Below are 22,832 nucleotides of genomic sequence, written 5' to 3' on the forward strand. Positions count from 1 at the left end.
TTTGACAATAGTCCCCTGTTAAAATATAATTCGGCCAAATTAAATGCCAAAGGAATATATTTGGAAAAACAATGTGATCTTTCATTAAACTCTTACCTTTCAAAACGCTTGAACAATTATCTTTTATTTAAATCTATGTTAAAAAAGTGCTTTATTAAGTTTTTAAATAAACATAATCTTCTTCCAAAAGGAACTGTTACCATTTTTGTAGCCGGGTCCAAATCTGGTGAAAGTTACAAAAGTTGTTAGCATGTTTTAAAAAAATTGCATTACAAATCAAAAATGCAACACATGTATTAAATAATATATAAAGGTTTAAATGATGAATTAAAAGGGACGTTTCCTAGGATTTAAAGTTATGTATAGGTTAAAGACAAGTGTCAGATTTTCTAAGAGGTAAATATTATACATAAAAAAACAAATATGGAGCTTTTTATTTTGCCAGAGCAAATTTGTGTGAACGAAAAAGTCACAGCTTTTGGCAACTTCAGAAAAAGTCTACCAGCTTTGAAATAAGTTGGTCAACGTTTCCCAAATCTTGCAACATCTCTCTTAGCAAGCTAGGGCAGAGAGAGACCTTCTCGCTTTGCACGAAAGAGCTACTTATGGAGGCAGGGGAAAAGTCCTTCCCTAGACAACCTGAGGGCAGGGTAGCCCTGAACCTGTGTAGTTTACAGATTACATTAAGGCAAAGCATACACTAGGGATTTAGCTTGACTTCTGTATTCCTGCCTGAGCTGTAAAATGTTAGCATTTGAGTATACATATCATTTTATGCCACAGACTTTAAAAAACAAGCAGCTTGAGCTCTACCTTTCTGCTGATCAACCCCTTATTCTATTATTTGTGCTTTTTCAAGATGATGTGCTTTTAAGACACTTAAACTCTTCCATTCCTGAACTTTGACATTTTAGTGAAACATGAGGTTTAAAAATGACTGACCAATTTTCTCCATCTTGCTTGAATAGCATGACAATAATGATGTAGTCCATGGACAGAAATGTACCTTTCCTAATTAATGTACTTTTAATTTGATTCTAACACAAATAAAAATATCTAGCAATATTAAGTCACAAGAAATTCCATAGCATTCTAGCAACAAAGTATTGAAATAAATTCTCTATCTATCTTATATCTACTACTATTTCAAAAATGGATTCTATTTTGCAAAATGTTTAGTAATGGATTATTAACGAAAAGGCTAGTCAAAGTTGGATAGATACTGTTCATTGTAATATGAACTTAGGCAATGCCAAATATTGCATATGTGTTGTTGAAGTGAAGTTTGTTTTCTTTAGAACTATTTGTTTTTAACTTTACTAAGTATGAGCATTAATAAAAACATTCATTAAATGTAGGTGTCCAGAAATTAAAAAAATCTGAAATCCTACTTCTGCTGGATATTTTCACAACGAACATTTTTACAGGTAAATTCTCTCTCAAACAGACAAATGCTCTCACAACCGAACTTGGGTGATTCTGGAAACAGATCCAACTTCTCATACTGTGTGTAGTGGCAGGTTTGTTCATTTCACCCAACTTACAACCACCAGTCACATATTACTGAAACTTAATTTGCGCACTTGTCATGAACAGCTTATAACTTCACATATGACATCACTCATGACATGTTCTATAACATTGATAATATCACTGTTGACATTTGAAATTACATAAATAATGACATAATTATGCATGGTAAGTGCGCAAGTTAAAAGTTACTTCAGTTTACTATAACTGGTGAATTCCACGTTTATTTGTTGTTTAAAATTGGTATTTTTTACTTGACCTTTTCACCTAACTATAGTGTCACTTTGACCTTTGGTTTTCCAGTGAATTTCAAAGGTCGTTTAATGTAAAGTAAGGCATTAATTACCATTCATTCATTAACGTCACTGTAACCATTGTTTTTGTCTTACGTTAAAAAACCTTGGAAATTCATTGGAAAAAAACAGAGGTTAAAGTAACGTTATAGTTAGGTGTTGAAATTAGTTGAAAACTAACACTTAAAACCAAAAAAAGAACTGAAATTTGTCAGTTATGATTCAGGGAGCCAACTTTAACTTGTACCCCCGCTAAATACTACTTATGACCTTACAGGTTACATCCCTCATGACATGCTCAATGACATAATTGATTACATCACTGATGACATCATTCAGTGAGTCTGAGAGTTTGCTATACACTTATCACACTGAAAGGTATTTAGCAAGCTTCATACAGAGCAAAGTTTCTATATATTTTTACTGTTAATAAGTGCATTTTTTAGCAATATGCTTGCCCTGCTAATGAGGCTTGGATGTTTGAAGATTGTGGAGTTTCTGTCAAGAGCTCTGCACAGAGTGAAGGTTATGTGTAATAGTGGTTTGGCCCCAAAGGGTTGGTTGTGTGACGAGTGTGCTCTCTGTGAAGATGTATACGCAGGGAGAAGGCTGTCCATAGTAGGAGTTTAGTCACCTAATGGGCATGGGTGTCTGGAAGGAGTGGGCTCTCCTTTAAGTGCTGTGCACAGGGTAAAGGCTGTGCATAGCAGGGATTTAATCAACTAATGGGGCTTGGGTGTCTGGTGGGAGTGAGCTCTCTGTGCAGAGAGCAAAGGCTGTGTTAACCACCTAATGAGCCTTGTGTGTCTAGAGGGATTGGCCTCTAAGGGAATAACTATGCACTGGTGTGTAGCAGGGCACTGGTCATCTAATGACGCTTGGATGAGCAGAGAGAGTGGATTCTTCATCCCACTTTTGACTGTCCACCGTTTACTATCTGCCTGCCCCAGCCCCATCCTGCCAGATCCTGTGGACAGCTTACTTCCCATGCCGGCCTGCTTGGTGCCCCAGCAACTATCCCCCTCCTCCTGGTCCTTCACTCTCTGTTTGCTTGCCTCTGCCTACTTGCCTCTGCCTACCACCCCCTGAACCTCCGTGGTCCACGTTACTGTCACTGCCCATGCAGGCAGTATAATAGACCAGGGAGGCCCATTTTACAGGGAGGTCTATGGTTAACTTGCTGCCCTTGCCCCACGTTGCCAGAGTCTGCTCGCCCTACATTGTCCATGTACGTGCCCTGGCCCCCTCCCTCCTTCCCTCCATGGCCCACTGAACTGCTACTGCCCCTCCTGCCTGCCCTGCATGATGTGTTGTGTTGCCACTGCCCCTCCAGCCTGTCCTGTGTGGTTAACTTGCTGCCCCTGCCCTGTTCCCCTTGCCCTACACTGTCCATGTATGTGCCCTGGCCTCCTCCCTCCTTCCCTCCATGGCCCACTAAGCTCCTCCTGCCTGCCCTGCATGGTCTGTTGTGCTGCCACAGCCTCTCCTGCCCTCCCTGTGTGGTCAGGTTACTGCCCTTGCCTCTGTTGTCTGAGTCCAGCACCAACGCCTCCTTTTTGCACTCAGTGGTCCTTTGTGCATGCCCCTGCCCCCCCACCTGTCATACATGGCTCGTGGTGCTGCCACTAACCCTCTTACCTGCTGCCTCTACCCCTGCCCTCCTCCCACTTATACTAGTCTGTGTGCATGCCCCTATTCCCTCCCTGCTGCCCCTGAAGATACGTTGTGCTTCTACTGCCACCCGTGCCTGTCTGCATGATCAGCTTGCTGCTTCTGCCCCTGCCCCCCTTGTCCCTACCCTCCTTTGTCCATGTGTGGGTCCTAGCCTCTTCACCCTGCTCTTCATGGTCCATTGTGCTGCCACTGCCTCTCCTCCCTGCCCTGAGTGGTCAGCGTGCTACCCTTGCCTCCATGTCTCCACTCCCTCCCGCCTGCTCTCCATGGTCTGGTGTGCTGCCACTGTTCCCCCGCCTGCCATGCATGGTCTGGTGTACTAACAGTGCCCCTCCCACCGGGCCCTGTGTGGTCAGCTTGCTGCCCTTGTCCACTCGCCCTAGCCCTCCATTATCCAATTCCATGCACCTGCCCGTCTCTCACCCCTCCATAGTTTGTTGTGTTGCCACTGCCCCTCCCTCCAGCTCCCCATGGTCCGCTGTACTGCCATGCCCCTTCCAACTTGCCCTGCATGGTTCATTATGCTGCCACTGCCCCTTTCACCTGCCCTTCATGGTCAGCTTACTACTACTGCCCCCGCCCTCTGTTCCCGATGCCCTTACCCCTATATCCATCCCTCATGCCCTCTCCATGGTCTGTTGGTATGCCGCTGTCCCATCCCTCCAGCCTGTCATGGCCTGTTGTGCTGCCACAACTTCTCTTGCCTGTCCTGCATGGTTGGCTTGCTGCCCCTGCCCCCCCCCCCGCCCTCCATAATGTATGGTTATGTAACTGCCCCTCCTGCCTGCCCTACGTGGTGCATTGGGCTGCCACTACCCCTCCCGCCTGGCACACTTGAAGTCATCTTGATAGAATCAAAGCTGGTGAACCAAAAGCATTTCCTTTACAAATGAGCAAAATAATGGGGTTCTTTTTTCTCATAGAAATTACGGTTAGTGCTCCAAAAATCTAAAATTAGGATATATTTTTCGAGTTCTCAATTAGCAAAAAAGGACTTTGAACAAGTTGCTACTTTTTTATCCAATTGATCACCTCATTATTTGTTGCATAAGTTATTTAACTGTTTTGCCCGCTTCTACCATTGGGCTGCTATATTTAGGCTACACTTGGGTGATGCTGCTGGTGTTGAAAGTACGTTTCAGTCTGCATGGCAGAATGTTTTGCTAAAATGAATGAGGAAGATATTTGAGAACTCATAGAAAATGTGTCATAATTATGCTTGAGGTATGCCACACGTTTGTCAGAAATAAGAATCTTAGAGCTCTGGTTGTTTATTACAAAACTGTTGAAGGCTGCAGTAGTACACTGGGAAATATACTAACAGCATACATGCCAACAATTAGAAACTACAAATAGGGAGATTTTGAAAAGAAATGGATGCTTCATTTTTAAGCATTGGCATACGCTGAAACAAAGGCAATTTTAGACAAGAGACAGCTAAAATAAAGTCTATTAAAAAAACATGAGTCTCCCGCCTCAAATGGGTCTGTTGGCATGTGTGTGACAGGCCGCTGCTGCTGGAAGTAAATGTTTTACTTAGTATGTCAGACTTTATTCTCAAAGCTGATGTAGATGGTGTGAATTTATAGAAATGATGCTCTTGTTTTAGCTTCCGGAGCACCTTACTTAAAATCTATTAGAAAATCATGAGAGAAAACAGTTCTCTCTGACATGGTTTATCAAATCCAAGCGGAGGATCAGAATTTTATACAGGGTAAAATTACCTTAAAATACACTATAATTCCTAAAATGAGACTAGTAGCACCAACAAATGATTTAAATTGTGATAAAATCTGTCACCACCCTTTATATGTGCTCCTTTTTGTGTTCACCAAAAACAGGCTCTCAATGCATCTCAATGTGGACCATGTCCCAGAGTCCCGAAATGGTTGCCTCAACCTGCTGTCCATGTTGTAGCCTGCCAATCGCTGATAAAAGGTCCTTTTGGGACCCTCCACATGTCATTTGGGGGTCAGAGTGTGGTCACGTGGCAGACGCGGCCTGCCCTGGACCCAGCCCGCTCTGGACCCAGCCCGCTTGCTACAGCGGTCGGTTGTAACTCGCAATGAGATCCTGCAGTGGTGGCCTGCGCTCTCCCTTGCTGCTTCCTCCTCCCTCTCGACTCAGTAATGCATGGCGCCGCGGAGGACCGAAGTCTGCAGAGCGACAGTGACTGGAAAGTGGGGGCTCCACTGGCCATTCGAGAAGCCTTTCCTTTGGACCTACTCTTCAAATTAAAGCCTCCTGCATCGGTGCCTTGAGGTTCTTGGCACGCGTGCAGCCACCCCGCTGGACACCTGCTTTATACCGGCTAGAGTGGCTCTTTTGGGGGTTCAGCGTAGTACTTAATGCAGGTTTCGTTTTAATCATGGCCCTGGGTCAGGGCCTGTTCTATTTATGTCGATTTGACCCTTCATAGGAGGAGGTCTACTTCAAATACTCTTATGTACTAATCTTACCTTGTTAAAGGGAGTCGGGTCACACATGCTTCTGGGGTGGAAGCGTGGGGGGGGTGTTAACGTGGGGGGCGTTTGGGGCTTTTGATCATGTTTGTTTTCATATTGTTTGATGGGATTGCTCCCACATGTTTTGCACCACCAGTCACAATCTGAATGGGTGCTCCTTCCGTCACCACCTAATTTCCCATAACCACCTCATGAGTGCCTTTAGTCTCATTTCCATGAATGTGAACGATCTCCTAGATTGTTCTAGCGTACTGCAGTCCTCAAATTCCATAAACGCCACCAACCGGGTGTTGCAGGAAACTCACCTTCTGGGCACACAATGTCTGTTTCTATGCAGATTCGAGTATGACAGGGCCTACCACTCCGGTGTCAGTAAGGGGTCCAGAGGAAACAGCCATACTACTTCACAAACACTTTCCCCTGGCAGTCATCAAGATTATCCATGGCACCCAGGTCCAATACATTGGGGTAACAGGGACTCTGTAAGGGAAATCCAACAATTGACTTAGTGTTTACACCCCCCCACCTATTTAATCAAACCTTCAGGGACCTCATTTAAGTGATTGCTGCACTACCCTACACTGTTCTGATTGAGGGAAAATTTAATGCTGCACCGAATTCTGATATAGATGTTACGGCCGCCATCCCATAGTCGGCTCGAGCTATCGAGAACCTTGGTCTCTTGGATGGACTCTGGGTCTATCGAATACTTGGCCAACATGGCATTCCCAGAAGCGGGCATATACCCACACGTCTGTGGCTCTAAAAACCATATCACGAATCGACCACATATTCCTTCCCGCCATGGATGTACCTTCCATCTCAGCTTCTAATACATTGCCCTGGGGTATCTCAGACAACTCTCCCCTGTTTCTCCAATTTGGAGTACCGGAGCAGTGTCGCCCTCAATGCCCGACTCCTCACAGCCTACAGCTTTCTAGATCATCTGTCGGAAGAACTGCGATCCTATTTCAAAGTAAATACCGGTACTGTTCGGACAGTGAGTAGTACCCTATCAGCTGCAAGTAAGGCCACAACTCGAGGGTGTAGTGACCGAGCCAGCCGGCCCGTCGATCCAAGCTGCACCCGCATGCACGCACCCCGAGGGCGGGCTCGCCCGAGGGTTTAAATAAAGGAGCTCTCAACCGCTCGGGGTCTTGGCTCAGTAATAAATCAGAGTGTTGGTGTCCATCATTTGCCTCCTGCACAGGCCCACGGCCCACCACACGTCCTGAGTATCTCTGCATAGTAGGATACCACAGTGGCGACGAGGCGGATCCCATCCACGCCTCTGCAGTGCCCAACTCACCCTGCTTGATCCCGGTGCTGTGGCCGCGGCGTGCCCTGCCAAGGAAGAAACCCCGCGGAGCATAGGCAGCCGGCCGGCCCATCACCGCAGCGGGTGCCCACCCCGCCCAACAGCTGCCGCTCTGTGGGGAAGGTCACGCCGCGTGCACCTCGTCAGCAGGTGCCCACCCCGTGGCGCCTGGTCCCCCGCCCGACACCTTGGTCACGTGGCGGCTGCGGCGGAATAGAAGATGACATCAGTGGCGGTGTTCTGAAGGGGAGACCGGCCCTGTTGGATGCGTGTCTGCACGTGCACCAGACACGCTGCTCCCACACTGGTGTGGTCGAGTCTACGCCCCTACACCTGCGAGGCCTGCCGTGCGCCATGCTCCCGCGGTCATGTGGTAGAGCTCGCAGCCGGCAGGTCCGAGAAGAGCGTCCCCCGCGCAGGCAGTGTAGCTGGTAAGCACCGGAGCCCACGCGAGTGTGGCCCTCTCGCATGCATTCGTCTCTCGCTGGGACCATCAGCTTGCCAGTGCCCACACCAGACCCTGCGCATAATCACGCTTGCTGCTTCTGCGTGGCCCCTCACCTTCAAAATCTGCTCAGCACTGCTCACATGCCAGCCTGCAACCTGCCAAGCCAGCACACGATTTACCTGCCTGGCGCGCTCACCAGCACCTCCTGCCTGACCTACAACAGTGAAGAGGCATTTGTGACACTGTCTCACGCTCTGCACCTGCCTACGGGTAGTCACTCCTGCGCCACCACGCCTGCCTTGCTGTGCCCGCCCCAGGGATTAGCGTACTACGCTAGCAATCCATTATGAGTGTGCAGAACGCAGATGGAGGGGGTAATGCACCTGTGGTGCCGCAGCCACCGCAAGCAACTGTACCGGATCATCCTCGGCCTGGTCAGGCCATGGCTGCTCCCCTACTGCCATTCAGTGATCTATCAGATCCCGCCACTGCTGCAGGCCGCTGGAAGTCCTGGATCGGCCGCCTGGACCATTACTTTGTGGGTGTGCGGGAGACCGACGGAAGGGTAAAGAGGTCGCTCCTCATGTGCTATGGAGGTGCTGAGTTATACGAGTTGTTTGAGACATTACCCAACACCGGACCGGATGAGGACTACAACGGAGGCGTGGCGGCCTTAAACAGACATTATGACCCCCAAATAAACCCAGACTTTGAACGATTCAAACTCAGACAAGCACATCAAGGGGAGGCTGAGACCATAGACGTTTTCTACGCCCATCACGGAAGCTGGCGAGCTCCTGCACGCTGCCTGACCAGAGGGAGGAAATTAGGGCGCAAGTCATCCAGGGATGTCGTTCAGTGACACTGCACCGCCTGATACTGCGCCAGCCGGGCATCAGTCTCGATGAGATCCTTGTGCTCGCCAGGTCCCACGAGCTGTCCAACATGGGTGCAGACGAGATGGAAGCGGCCCTCAACCGGCCCACACCACAGGTTGCAACGCCACAGCCGCTGGTGGTCAAAGAAGAGAGAGTGGACGCGATTCGGAGATGACTGACTCAACCACGTGGGTCCACAAGGCCTCCCCAGAAAAATACGTGCGGCAACTGCAGTTTCGATCACCCTCCGGCAGGGAAGTGTTTCGCGAGAGGAAAAACATGCTCCCAGTGTGGAAAACGTAACCATTTTGCAAAGGTCTGCAGGAGCGGAAGTGGAATGAGCAACACCCCCGGCTCACGCGGACTCTCGACGGCGGTAAGGCAGCTGACGCTGGAAGACCCAGCAGAACAAAGAGACAACACCCCACCTGGGTTCGGCATGGGTGCTGATGATGACTATGTCTTCTTCATATTGTTTGTCGGCCAGGAAGGGACAGGGCGCCGACCACCGCCTTTGTGCACTGTCACTGTAGGAGGATCTCCCGTGAAATCCCTCATAGACACCGGAGCATCAGTAAACGTGATGGACAGTGACCAGTATGAGAAGTTATCGCCATCCAAGGCAAGGATATACACATATGATGGGAACGAGCCGTTTCCTCTACGAGGAGTCATGGAAGTCGAAATTGCCAGCGAGGGCCATCGTCTCAACACAAAATTCCATGTCACTGAGGGAAAACGAGGCATCCTCCTCAGTTGCCACACGGCGGAGGATCTGGAGCTAGTGTTCTTTGCAAACCAGGTGCATAATCTCCATGCTCGAGAGATGCTCAGAGACTTTCCCATGCTGTTCGAGGGCCTCAGCTGCCTGAAGGGGTAGACGTTCAAGCTGCACTTCGATCCGACGGTCCGGCCCATGGCCCTGAGGCATCGGCGGGTGCCATTCCACTTACGACCGCAAGTGGAGGAAGAGCTGAAGAAGTTGGAAGACCTGGGGGTGATAGAGAAGGTGTCGGCCCCACACCGTTGGTGTCCCCGTTGGTTATAGCCCCAAAACCAAAACAACCAGGAGCCATTTGACTCTGTGTTGACATGCGCCTACCAATCAAGGCCATGAAGAGGGAACGTCACCTCACACCAACGATGGATGATATCGTGGCTGACCTGAACGGCACCAATGCCGGCTATCATCAGCTGGAGCTCCACCCCGACAGTAGGAACATCACAACATTCTCCACACATGTAGGACTGCGGCGCTACAAGAGATTGAGCTTCGGCGTATCATCCGCCGCGGAGGTGTTCCAAAACGCAATAAGATAGACTCTCACAGGACTGCAGGTTGTAATAAACTTGAGTGATGACATTCTCGTATTCTCCAAGACGCTGGAAGAACACCACGTACACCACCGAGCCACCCTTCAACGGCTAGCAGACAAAGGATTCACCCTTCACAGATCCAAGTGCTCATTTTATCAGCAGTCGGTGGACTTCTTTGGGTATATCTTCTCCAGGGAAGGGCTGCGCACTGACCCAAAGAAAGCGGAGGCCATACGTTCTGCCCAGAGACCCACATCAGCCACCGAAGTCTGGAGCTTCCTCGGGATGGCCAGCACTTCCATCTTTACTTATACGGCCATGGATTCCGGGTGGTCACGGACCACAAACCTCTGGTTCCTCTCTTCGCTGGCACATCTCGGCTCGCCCCTCCCCGGATCGAGAGGTGGGCAGTTCAGCCGCAGGCCTATCATTTTGAAGTAATCTTCCGTCCAGGGGTCAACAACCCTGCCGACTTCTTATCGCGGCACCCTAGCCCGCCAGTGCCGTCCAATGCGCTGGTCGACGAAGACTACACCGAAGAGCTGGTCCGGATGGTCTCCCTCGAAGCATGCCCAGTCACCCTCACGTTGGAAGATGTTAGGAGGGCCACAGTCAGATGAATGCCTTGCCAAGGTCAAGATCACGTTGGCTAACAGGAACTGGCGTCACTTCCTAGATGATATCAGCTCCTTGACTGCGGAAGAAAAGCTGTTCCGACAACAGGTGTGGAGAGTTCAGAGCGAACTCAGCGAGGGCCTTCATGGAGTTATATTGTGAGGAACCACCCTGGTGATTCAGAGGAGCCTTCAAGAAGAAGTGGTCCGTCTAGCGCATCAAGGTCATTAAGGAACCTCAAAGCTAGGCTGAGGAGTAAAGTCTGGTTCCCAGGGATGGACTCCCTGGTTGAGGAAGTCGTCCGCACATGCCATGCCTGCAACATCCATGCCTGGAGCCATGGTCCAAAGTGTGCCTCGACTTTGAGTCATTTCCGGACAGACGGAGCACTCTGGTGCTCAATGACTCTCACTTGAAGTTTCCGGTGGTGGAGGTAGTGTCATCAACAGCGTTTCACCACGTCATGACTGCCCTCTAGCACGCCTTCGCCATGATGTGACTACCTGCGGAGATTAGGTCAGATAACGGGCCGCCGTTCCAGGGAAGAGAGTTCCAAGAGTACCTCACCTCCAGAGGCATCCGTCACCGGAAGATCACACCGCAGTGGCCCCGGGCGAATGGAGAGGTAGAACAGTTCATGCGAACAATGAACCAGGCCCTCAAGATCTGAGTGGAGACGGGTTAGACCTGGCACCCTGGCGTGAGTCTCCTTTCCACTCTTTGTCGCTGTGCCCCATGTGTTTTGCTGGTGTTAGCTGCTCAGGCACTGTGCCACTGCCAACCAGTGCCACAGTGCAAGTGCTCCCTATTTAAAATGTATATGTTAGTTGGATTCCATGATTGGCTTATTTGGTTTACTGTCAGACCCCAGTAAAGTGCACCAGGAGTGATCAGGGCTTGTATATACAAATGCTGCTGGTGGGCTTGCAGCACTGGTTGTGGCACCCACGGAAGCGGCCTAGTAAAATGTGTCTAAGGTCTGCCATTGCAGAACCTGCGTGCAGTCTGGTACTGTCATGCTGACTGGGCAAGTGCACCCACTTCCCAGTCCCTAAACCTTCCTTTAACTTCATATTAGTCACCCCTATGGTAGGCCCAAGGGCAGGGTGCATTGTAAGCATAAGGTAGGACAAGCCCTGATGTGTGTGGCATGTCCTAATAGTGAATTACAGCCATTTTCGTTTTTCACTATTGTAAGGCTACCTGTTCTCCATAGGCCAGAATGGGCTGTTAGAATTGGTACATCCTATGATCCTAACAGACCCAGGGAACATGGTAGAAAATCGAGTTTAGTATGCCTGAACTCAGAATAATAAAATACATCTTTTAGTAAAGTTTATTTTAATATTCTGTGTTTGCAAATACCACTTTTACAAAGTTGTCCTTTGCTTGTCTAACCATTCCAGCCCGCCTCTGTGTGATGTGTATCTGCTGTCTGGTTTGTGTGAGTGACAGGGCTGGGGAAACCCAGAGGGGCAGGGCTAGGTAGCCTGGTGGTGAATAGAGAGATTGACATCCAGATGGGTGGGAGGAGTGCACCTGGACTCTGAATAGGGCTGTGCTCTGCCACCACAATGCTGGCTCCACCTCCTGTGGAGCGGCTGATGTCTCTGCCCTGCACCCTGAATAGAAAGGCAGAGTCATGTCAACAAAGTGCTCAAGAACTGGTTTGGACTGGGCAAAGGCCCCTCTACCCCAGAGGAACAAAGGAATTAGGGGTATACGTATTGGGACCCTGCTCCCAAGAAATTAGATCCTGCTTGACAAGAAGAACCTCTTCCTGAGGAGAAGGAACCGGGAAAGCTGTAAGGAGGAGTACTGTCCCTGACCTGGGGGATTGGCCTGCAGTGGTTGCCTTGCTGCTGAAAGGAGAGGAGAAAGACTACAAAGACTTTATTTCAATTTGTGCTTAAAAGATCTCCAAGGGCTTGTGCTGAGCTTGCCCCCTGAACGAAGTCCCAGGACCAGTGGACTTTACCCCCCAGCTCCCCAGAGTTCTTTGGAAGTGCCTGCTGCTGCTGTTGGGCCTTCTGAGGGACTGCGTGTCGCAAGGAGCTGGAAGCGCGACTGAAGAAGGAGAAGCGTGCCGCCATCGGAGCTGTTGTCGTCGCATCTCGCAAAGGGTGTCACCGCTGCAGCATCGCATCGAGCGGAAGCGTCTTGCATCATTCCGGAAGTGTCTCGCAATGCCGAAGAAGCGTGTCGCCATCGCAGCCATCGTAGCTGACGCATTGCACCGCATCAAGAGAAGAGTCTTGCATCGAGGAAGAAGCGTGTCGCCATCGCAGCCATTGTAGTTGTCGCATTGCGCCGCATCAAGAAAAGCGCCTCGTATCCACGGAGAAGCGTGCCGCCGTCTGAACTTTTGTCGTCGCAATGCGTAAAGGGGTGATGCCGCTGCAGCATCGCATCGAGCGGAAGCGTCTCGCAAACGTCGGAGAAGAGTGCCGCTGCCAAGGCCGCTGTCGTCGCATCGCGTAAAGGGGTGACGCCGCTGCAGCCGACGCATCGAGACGAGTCTTCTCGCAACACCGGAGAAGCGTAACGCATCTGGAAGATCTTCACGTCTTTATTTCTTTGCACCGGAAACTTCATCGCATCAGCATCGTTGCAACACTTTCGTTGCCCTGCGTGTCGCATCTAAGGTACATTGACTTAAAGTGTCACATTTAAGAACTTAAGAGAACTAAGCAAACTTCTACCATCTAAAGTAACAGTATTGTGTATTTTTGTCGTTTAATGGTCTTTCGGTAACTCTATATAAAGAATCCTTATTTTTAATATAAAAACCTGTGTGGTGTCCATCTGTAATGTTGTCACTTGGTTACTGTATGTGTTCACAAATGCTTAACCTATAACGCTCTGAGATAAGCCTTGTCTGCTCGCGCCAAGCTACCTAGAGGGTGAGCAGGGGTTATTTTAGGACTGTAACCCCTTACCCTGACTAGAGGAAAGGTTCCCTGCTTGTCACTAGTACCTACCTGTGCCAACCAGAGAACCTGGATTCTAACAAGAAGGGAGAAGATGCCGAGTGATGCCTCTTGCAGTTTCTCAGTGCCCATCGCCAAACCCCACACTGTACCACCCAGTGTGCACCGGCCCACCTGGTGTTCCGGAGGGTGCCCAGAGATAGTGTTCCTGTGGACCAGTCGTGGAGTCCTCCAGCGTTGGATCAGGAGGCTGCCCAGACCCGGAGGAAGATGTCCAATGAGAAGGCAAGCCAAGCTCGAAGGGCACAACCGATGCACATTCACTTTGGAGACCGGGTCGTTTTGAAAGACCGATACCCCGGCTGGAAGTATCGCACCGGAAGTGTGGGAGGTCGTCAATGGAATGAGTGACACCTCACCCCGTATCCCCTGAACGCTTCTCATCTAGTCGTAAGAACAAGCTAACATGACTAGAGGGGGGAGTGGTGCTCTGCAGCACATCGCCCTGTGTCAGCAGAGTAAGTGTCTCAATCCTGTGGAATGAGTTCCTCCTGGGGCGCCTGAAGGTCCGCTAGCAAGCTTTCTCAGTCTACTGTTATAGGCATCTTACGCAGTCCTTGCGCTTCTTCTAGCTGCAACGCCATTGCCTCGGCCCTGCCCCATTTAAGTGTCGCTGAGTGCCAATGTCCCAATCTGGACAGTGAGTTAGCCTTTCAGTGCATGGCAATCAGCATACAGGTCATCAGCATTGCCAGGTGTATGAAGCAGTTTCGCTGCACTCCCTACTTTCCTACATCTAAAAAGCCCCAAGGCACCACTCACCATGTTGTTGAGGGCATTACGGCCTGTTATGTCAGCTAGTGTTCTTGTGACTTTGCACCACAGGTCTTTGGCCGTGGGACAGTTCCAGAACATATGTGCCACATCAGTGTCAGGCTGACTACACCGTGGACAAGTTGATCCAATTCTGAATACTATGCGGAGTCTCGCTGGGGTGAGATAAGCCCTGTGTAGAATGTTGTGTTGTATGTTTTGAAATTTAGCATTCCTGAAAATTTTACGTGGGTGGACGAGCCGCCTAGCCCATTCCTTCTGTGTCAATTTCTGACCTATGTACCTCTCCCAACTCCTGCAGGTTGCCAATAAGGGGTCATGTAAAGTGTGTGAGAGGGCAAGCGTAAGCCATATTATTAGGCGACGGCCCACACCTGTGGTGTGCAAGGTGATTAGGAGTGTGTGCTGATCAGGTTTTATGTCGATGATTTGCCACAGCCGGCCCAGTTCACCACCAACCGGCTAAGATAGGAAAAGCCTGGCTGGAAGGTCATTGTTGTCTCTCAGCACTGTCATGAAACAATTCACCCAGTGTCCCAAAGCTGGCTGCCTCCCATGTTGTCAACCCTTTCCACCCAATCAAGTCCCTAAACTCTCGGATGGATCCGAGTCAAATCCCAGACGTGTCCAGGAGCATAGTCAGCATAAGATGCAGACTCATACAGATGCGGCTATGGGCCACGAGCTGTATGCCGTCAGCCCCCTGTGGGGTCACCCCTCGTGCTAAGAAGTCCTCCTGCACCATCTGTTGTGCCCAGTCCTCAGAGGGCATACCAAGTTCCTCACATATCAACCTGCCATCGAGCAGGCCACTGCAACTGAGCCACTAGATAATAATGCTTGACGTTTTGGGCTCCAAGGCCACCTCTCTCCATTGGCAGCTGCATCTTATACAATGTTATTCGGCATATACCCCTATTCTATAGGAAACACCCCTACATGTCATGTGTGAAACGTACTCCAAGGTATGCTAACCGGGAGATTATGGAAATAGTACAGCAGGCGTGGAAGTGTCACCATTTGACAGTGACACCCTGCCTTGCACTAAGAGCGGGAGCGTACTCCAGAACGCCAACTGGGGACGGAGGGAGGCAATGGCTTTTGTAAGTTTGCCATCTATAAGGTCCCGGGAGATATGGTATATACTGATGCCAAAGTATCAGAAGGTCTGTGGCTTCCAGCGGAGGGGGTGCGTGTCAACTACGAATTGTTGCAGAGGGCACCCTGGGTGTATCGGGAACAGGCAAGTCTTTGACCAGTTCACCCCCAGCCCTGAGGCAACCCGAAACTCTGACAATATGTCTGTTATCTCAGTAATGCCCTCTTGTATGTCCCGGACATATATTAGAAGGCTGTCTGCATATAAGGAGACTACTTGTGACACCTCCTTTACTGGTATGCCCCATGCCTGGCCCTGTTGTCAGAGCCTCTGTGCCAGCGGCTCAATCGACAAAGGGAGCCATCTCTAGTACACCTGGAGCCTAAGTACGTTAAGTGTGGCAGACCTGCAGAGTTTAAACCGGTTTTGGTCTGGATGAATCAGGCGGGGGGAGATGCTCTAGCAACCTCCCTGCAATGATGTTGCTTAGTATTTTGTAGTCCGTTCTGAGCATGGATAGGGGTTGGTATGATGCCATCTCCATGGGGTCTCTGTCTAGTTTCGGTAGTTAGATCAGTAACGCCTTGTGAAGCGTCGGTGGGAGCCACCTCTCCGTCAGAGTAGCTGTTTATAACTCCAGCAATTTAGAGGTCAATAGGCCTTTGTATGGCTTCTAAATTTGATGAGTAACCCATCCAAACCCGGGGTCTTAGTTATGGCCGCACCCCGAATAGTTCCCCAGATATCCTGATCTGTAATGGGGGCTTTTAGCTCCTCCTTATCTGGAGACTCAATAACAGGTAATTTGACCTTCCTGAGGAACTTCCAGATGAACAAGTTACTTACCTTCGGTAACGCTTTTTCTGGTGGATACAGTATCTGCCTGTGGATTCCTCACCTTGTGAATATCCCCTGCGCCAGCATTCCACGGAACTTTCCCAGCACTCCACGTCGACGTGGGCGACGTCATAATGCATCGGTTCCGCTCGCGACTCCGTACGACGTCACCGGAGCCATAAGAAGCCCACGTCGGCGTGATGACGTCAGTTCCACCCATTTTTTCTGAGCCTTCGAGGCGAACATGTGAACCAACGACAACTCCAAGTATACACAGTATACAGAATACCAACACATATACATAGCATACAAAGAAAAATAATGCTAAATAAACAAGCATTTCCTACAAATGTACAAGAAAGTATAAAAACATTCCAACAAGACCTCTTTCATGGTATACAAAGGTGGACAACGGGGAGGCGGGTGGGTCAGTGAGGAATCCACAGGCAGATACTGTATCCACCAGAAAAAGCGTTACCGAAGGTAAGTAACTTGTTCTTCTGATGGATACATCTGCCAGTGGATTCCTCACCTTGTGAATAGATTCCCACAGCAGTCCCCACTCCCGGAGGAGGGTGTCCACCTTCCTATACCAGAAAGTCTTGCAAGACAGAGCGCGCGAAGTGGCCCTCCCTCCTCATCTCTGAGTCCAAGCAATAATGCTTTGTGAAAGTATGGAGGGAGGCCCAAGTCGCGGCCTTACAAATATCTGCCACAGGAATACCCCGGGCCAAAGCAGACGTAGAAGACTTGGCTCTAGTCGAATGAGCTCTAATGCCCTCATGAGGGGTCTTACCAGCCAGGGCGTAGCAGATCTTGATAGCAAGGATGATCCATCTCGACAGCGTGCGCTTGTGCACCGCTTTACCCTTCGAATCACCAACGTAGCCAATGAAGAGTTGATCATCAAGACGAAAGTCTTTAGTCCTGTCCAGATAAAAACTCACAGCCCTCTTCGGGTCCAGGCGATGGAGTCTTTCCTACTCTTTGGAAGGATGTGGAGGAGGATAAAAAACAGGGAGAGTAACATACTGCCCCAAATGGAACAGAGTAACAACTTTTGGCAGGAAACCAACCCTGGTCCTAAGAACCATCCTTTCAGCATGTAATGTGAGAAAAGGGGGTTTAGAACTAAGAGCTTGGAGCTCACTCACCCTCCTTGCCGAGGTTATGGCTACAAGAAAAACCACCTTAAAGGACAACAGCCTCAAAGGACAGCTATGTAGAGGCTCAAATGGGGACCCCATCAGAAAGGTTAAAACAAGATTAAGGTCCCACTGAGGCATTACAAAAGGAGTGGGAGGAAACATGTTTGTAAGGCCCTTGATAAACCTCAGAACAAACGGAGATTTAAACAGCGACGGTTGATCAGGAAGGCATAGAAAAGCCGATAAGGCCGAAAGATAGCCCTTGACCATAGCCACAGCACAGCCCTGCTGAGCCAAGGAAAGGGCAAACTGGAGCACCTCCGAAAGATGTGCTTTTAAAGGGTCAATGGATCTCTCTCCACACCATTTTACAAACTTGGACCACCGCTAGGAGTAAATGGACTTGGTGGAGTGTCGCCTGGCCGATAAAATAACATCCACCACATCAGGCGGGAGAGAGAATGAACTCAGGTTGCCCCGTTCAATCTCCAGGCATGAAGGTGTAAGCTCTGGAGGTGGGGGTGTAGAACCTGCCCCTCGCAGTCGGTCTGCCCTAAGAGGGAGACGGAGCGGAGGGCACGAGGAGAGGTGGAGTAGATCTGTATACCACACCCTTCTTGGCCAATCCGGGGCGACCAAAATAACTTGGGCCCGGTCTTGGCGAATCTTCCTCAGAACCCGAGGAATCAGGGGTATTGGAGGAAATGCGTAAAGGAGTTGTGAGCCCCAACTCAATTGAAACGCATCCCCTAACGCCCCCTGCATCGGATATTGGAGACTGCAAAACGACGGGCAGTGCGCGTTCTCGCAAGTGGCGAACAGGTCCACCCAAGGGGTTCCCCACATCCGAAAGACGTGACGAACCACCTCCGGATGGAGCCTCCACTCGTGGTCGGCGGAGAACTGCCGACTGAGACTGTCCGCACACACGTTCAGCACCCCGGTCAGATGATTTGCCACCAGACAAATCTGATGGTCCTGAGCCCAGGACCAGAGACACAGAGCCTCTCTGCAGAGACAACGCGACCCCACTCCTCCCTGCTTGTTGACATATCACATCGCGGTAGTGTTGTCCGTCAGGACCTGAACAGACGGACTGCGAAGGGAAGGGAGGAAGGCCTTGAGTGCCAAACGAATCGCCCGCAATTCTAGAAGGTTGATGTGAAGCAACCTCTCTTCTGGAGACCAAAGACCCTTGATCTCCAGATCCCCCAGATGAGCACCCCACCCTAGGGTGGATGCATCCGTTATCACTGTGGCCACCGATGGAGGAAGATGGAAGGGCTTTCCTTGGGACAGATTGCCCTCCACGCTCCACCAAGATAGATCCGCTGCAGCTTCTCCGGAGATCCTGATCGACTCCCTGAGATCTCCATTGTGCTGATACCACTGCCTGCGGAGGCACCACTGGAGCGCCCTCATGTGCCAGCGTGCATGGATGACCAACAGAATGCAGGAGGCGAACAGACCGAGCAGGCGAAGGACCTTCAGAACTGGAACAACTGCTCCATTGTGGAATAAAGGGACCATTTCCTGAATGTCGAGAATCCTTTGAGGAGGAGGGAATGCCCGACACACAGTAGTGTCCAGTACCGCCCCTATGAACAGGCTGCGTTGAGAGGGCACCAGGTGAGATTTGGGCACATTGATCGAGAAACCCAAGTTGTATAACAGCTGAGATGTTACCTGCAGATGACGCTGCACCATCTCTGGGGACTCTGCCTTCAGAAGCCAGTCGTCCAGGTAGGGGAAAACCGGAATCCCCGACTTCCTGAGATGAGCAGCTACCACTGCCATCACCTTTGTGAAGACTCGAGGTGCGGTAGTAAGACCAAACGGGAGGACCACAAACTGGTAGTGTTGCGACCCAACCGTAAAACGGAGATACTTCCTGTGCGACTTCAGGATTGGGACATGGAAGTACGCGTCCTGCAAGTTGAGCGACACCATACAGTCTCCTTGCTGCAACGCTTGAAGAACCTGCGCAAGGGTCAGCATCTTGAATTTCTCCTGTTTCAGGTAAAAGTTCAAGATTCTGAGGTCCAGAATCGGACGCAATCTGCCGTCCTTTTTGGGAATCAGGAAATACCGGGAGTAGCATCCCTGACCCCTTTCCTGCTCTGGAACCACCTCTATTGCACCCTTCTGAAGCAAGGCTAGAACCTCTTTCTGTAGGAGAAGCAGATGGTCTTCCGAGCAATAACCTTGGCAAGGAGGGTAAGGGGGAGGAAACTCCCGAAAGGGAAGGGCGTACCCAGTCTCTACGAGGTTCAAAACCCAAAGGTCTGTCGTAACAGATTTCCAACCCCGTAGAAAGTAGGACACCCAACCCCCCACAGGACTTACATGATCCGGGATGGGGGATCTAGGGCTGCTTCCCTGAAGCCTCATTGGGAACAGAGGAGGAGGAGGAAGAAGAGGGGTTGCGACCAGAACCTCTCCGACCCCTTTGCTTCCCTCTATAGGACCTATAGAGGGGATTCTGTTGTTGCTGCTGCTGCTGCTGCTGTTGAGGCTGTCGGAAGGAGCGAAAGGATGTTCTTCCGAAACCCCTAAACTTCCGAAAAGCTGAACCCCTAGCAGGTGCTTGCAGACCCAAGGACTTTGCCGTCAATCTGCTGTCCTTAAATCGTTGAAGGGCAGAGTCTGCTTTCTCCCCAAACAGTTTCTGTCCGTCGAATGGCAAATCCACCAATGTGGCCTGAACATCTGCCGAGAATCCAGAGGAACGGAGCCACGCCTACCTCCTCGCGGCTATAGATGACCCCGTAATTCTCGCCACCGAGTCCGCCGTATCCAGTCCTGACTGGATCACCTGTCTGGCAGCTGCCTGAGTGTCCGCAACAACCTCCAAGAAGGACGACTTATCCCCCTCAGGTAATTTAGGGGCCAAAGATTTAATAGAGTCCATCAAGGCATGAACATAACGCCCCAGCAGACACATGGCATTAGATGATTTCAGTGCCATACTTCCTGAAGAGAAGGACTTTGTAGCCGCCTGATCAATTTTCTTGGACTCCCTATCTGCTGGAGACTGAGGGAAAGCACCCGAAGCATGCTTTGAACAAGAAGCCTGCACAACTAGGGATGTGTAGACAAAAGTCAGGATCCCCAGGTGCAACCCTGTACCTTCTTGCCACCTGCCTGGAAACAGCCGGAGATGAAAAAGGTTTCTTCCACACCTCCAAAACCGGCTCCAAGATGGCCTCATTGAAAGGCAACAAAGGCTCCGAAGTTGAAGTTGGAGATTGCAACACCTCTGTAAGCAAGTTAGATTTGTACTCCACAGAGGGCAGCTGCAAATCTAAGAGATCCGTGGCCTTCTTAATTACCACATGGTAGGGTGCCAATTCCTGTGGTGGAGAAGATCTTGAAGAAGTATGCTTCCACTCTGGGGTCGTATCCAAACCACTTGCTTCTTCTATTCCCTCAAACTCATCTGAAGAAATGTCGACTTCACCTTCTTCCACCTCTGCTCTATACCTTCCTTCCTCCAATACCCTCTGGGCCTCCCTTCTCGACCGAATCCGGGGAGCCGGCGTCGTCGACATCGTACGCGGCGTCGGTGGAACCAGAGGAACCGGAGTCGGCGGAGCCACAGGAGTCGGAGGCGCCGGACGCGGCGCCGACGGCGTCGGCAATGGCGTCGAAGAAGGCTCCAAAACAGGATGATCCAACCGAAGCCTCGACGGATCCCCAATCGGCGCCGGAAACTGCCACGAAGGCGCCATCGGCATAAAGGGCAAAAAGGGGGCCTGAGCATAATGCTGCGGCACCCCTAGCGTATATGCCATTGGACCCACGGGACCAGTAGGTGCTCCGGATGGGAAGGCCGCCCTATTAAATATACCATACATGGCATTAAGAAATTGTGTTGAATCGGTACCTGGAGCCGGGAATTGCGGATAAGGAACAGACCCTGTATCCCTTTGTGGAGTCTCCGGCGTCGGCTCAGCAGTGTCTTCTACCGGAGCTGCAGATTCATCAGGCACCGGAGCAGGCTCTTCCTGTTCCTGCTCATCCATAGAGACCTCCGACTCCACTCGAACCGGAGTCAACGCCTTTGACGGAGCCGGTGACTGCGCCGGGGACTGAACTGGAGCCCGCTTCAGCGAAGGAGATCCTCTCGGAGACTTCGAAGGAGAAGGAGAAGGTGACAAGTCCTTGCCTCGACGCCGACGGGGCGAAGTCGACCTCGACTTCCTGGTCTTCGAGGACCGACGTCGAGAAGAATGCTTTCTCTTTTTGTGATGCTTCTTCGACTTCGACGACCTCGAAGTCGACGACTCCCGCCTCGACTTCTCCTTCTTCCTGCCTCTCTTCTCCTCACCGATCTTCTTCATAAAGAGTTTAGTCTTCCTCTCCTTCAGCGCTTTAGGATTCATCCTCCTACAGCACGCACAATCTTCCACATCGTGGTCCGAAGAAAGGCACCACAAGCAGTCTTGATGCGGATCAGTCATGGACATCAGACCTCCACATTCCCTACAGGGCTTAAAGCCCGACTTCCTCGTCGAAGACATACCAAATTTTAAACAGTAACACAGCCAAACTACAAAGTAGCTAGAGAGCACTGGAAAAAACCGTTGCGCGTCGACGGCGCGGAAAAAAGGGAACTGACGTCATCACGCCGACGTGGGCTTCTTATGGCTCCGGTGACGTCGTACGGAGTCGCGAGCGGAGCCGATGCGTTATGACGTCGCCCACGTCGACGTGGAGTGCTGGGAAAGAAAAGTTCCGTGGAATGCTGGCGCAGGGGATATTCACAAGGTGAGGAATCCACTGGCAGATGTATCCATCAGAATGGGATTTGATGGTCCGCTGGGAGGGAGTCATAAAGTGCACGATAATGGGCAGTGAATGCTGCATGTGTGTGTGTCCAGCTGGCTGGTGGCTAGTCATGTCGGGGATTCTCGTATCACAGTTATAGGGGTGGTTGGTATAGCACTTCTCAGCAGCCACATCAACAACCTTCAGTTGCATCTTTGCTTGCTATGCTCTATAATAAAGGCATCTCAGTGTGTTGATAAGGGAAGCATGATGTTCCTCGCCGCTGCTAGCGCTGGTTCTCCATTGGGGCGGCCCGCGCCACAGCCTCCAGAGCCCCCAGGGAGGCCTCCACTCGCACCAGGTCCTGGGGCAGGTTAGCTCGTGTGTCCACCACCCTATGTATGCAATGGCCCCTCAGTACCACCTTCAGGGCCTCCCATTTCAGTCTAGAGATAGCAGTACCCCAGTTCTCTATCAGGTAATTGGATAGCCCTGGAATACCGTATCTTCTAACAGGGCAACCACCATGAAGGCACTAGAAGATGCGGCACCCCCATGTTGGATTGGGTTATGGGCCAATAGGTTCCTTCCTAGATACTCGGTGCTCATGGTCTGCAACAGAATTGCATGATGACTAAGAATGCGGTCCAGGCGCATGTGCAGGTCATGTGGTGGT

At 50.6% G+C, this 22,832-nt stretch overlaps 1 protein-coding gene across 1 annotated transcript in view; it reads right to left on the reverse strand.

Moving 5' to 3' along the window:
- The window catches only part of LOC146833056 (potassium channel subfamily T member 2-like), a 783,113-nt gene that overhangs the window by 483,798 nt on the left and 276,483 nt on the right, over positions 1 to 22,832 (reverse strand). The gene's annotated exons all lie outside the window — the stretch shown is intronic.

The sequence above is a fragment of the Triturus cristatus genome, chromosome 4_2, assembly GCF_964204655.1.
Source record: "Triturus cristatus chromosome 4_2, aTriCri1.1, whole genome shotgun sequence".
Classification (NCBI taxonomy): Eukaryota; Metazoa; Chordata; class Amphibia; order Caudata; family Salamandridae; genus Triturus; species Triturus cristatus.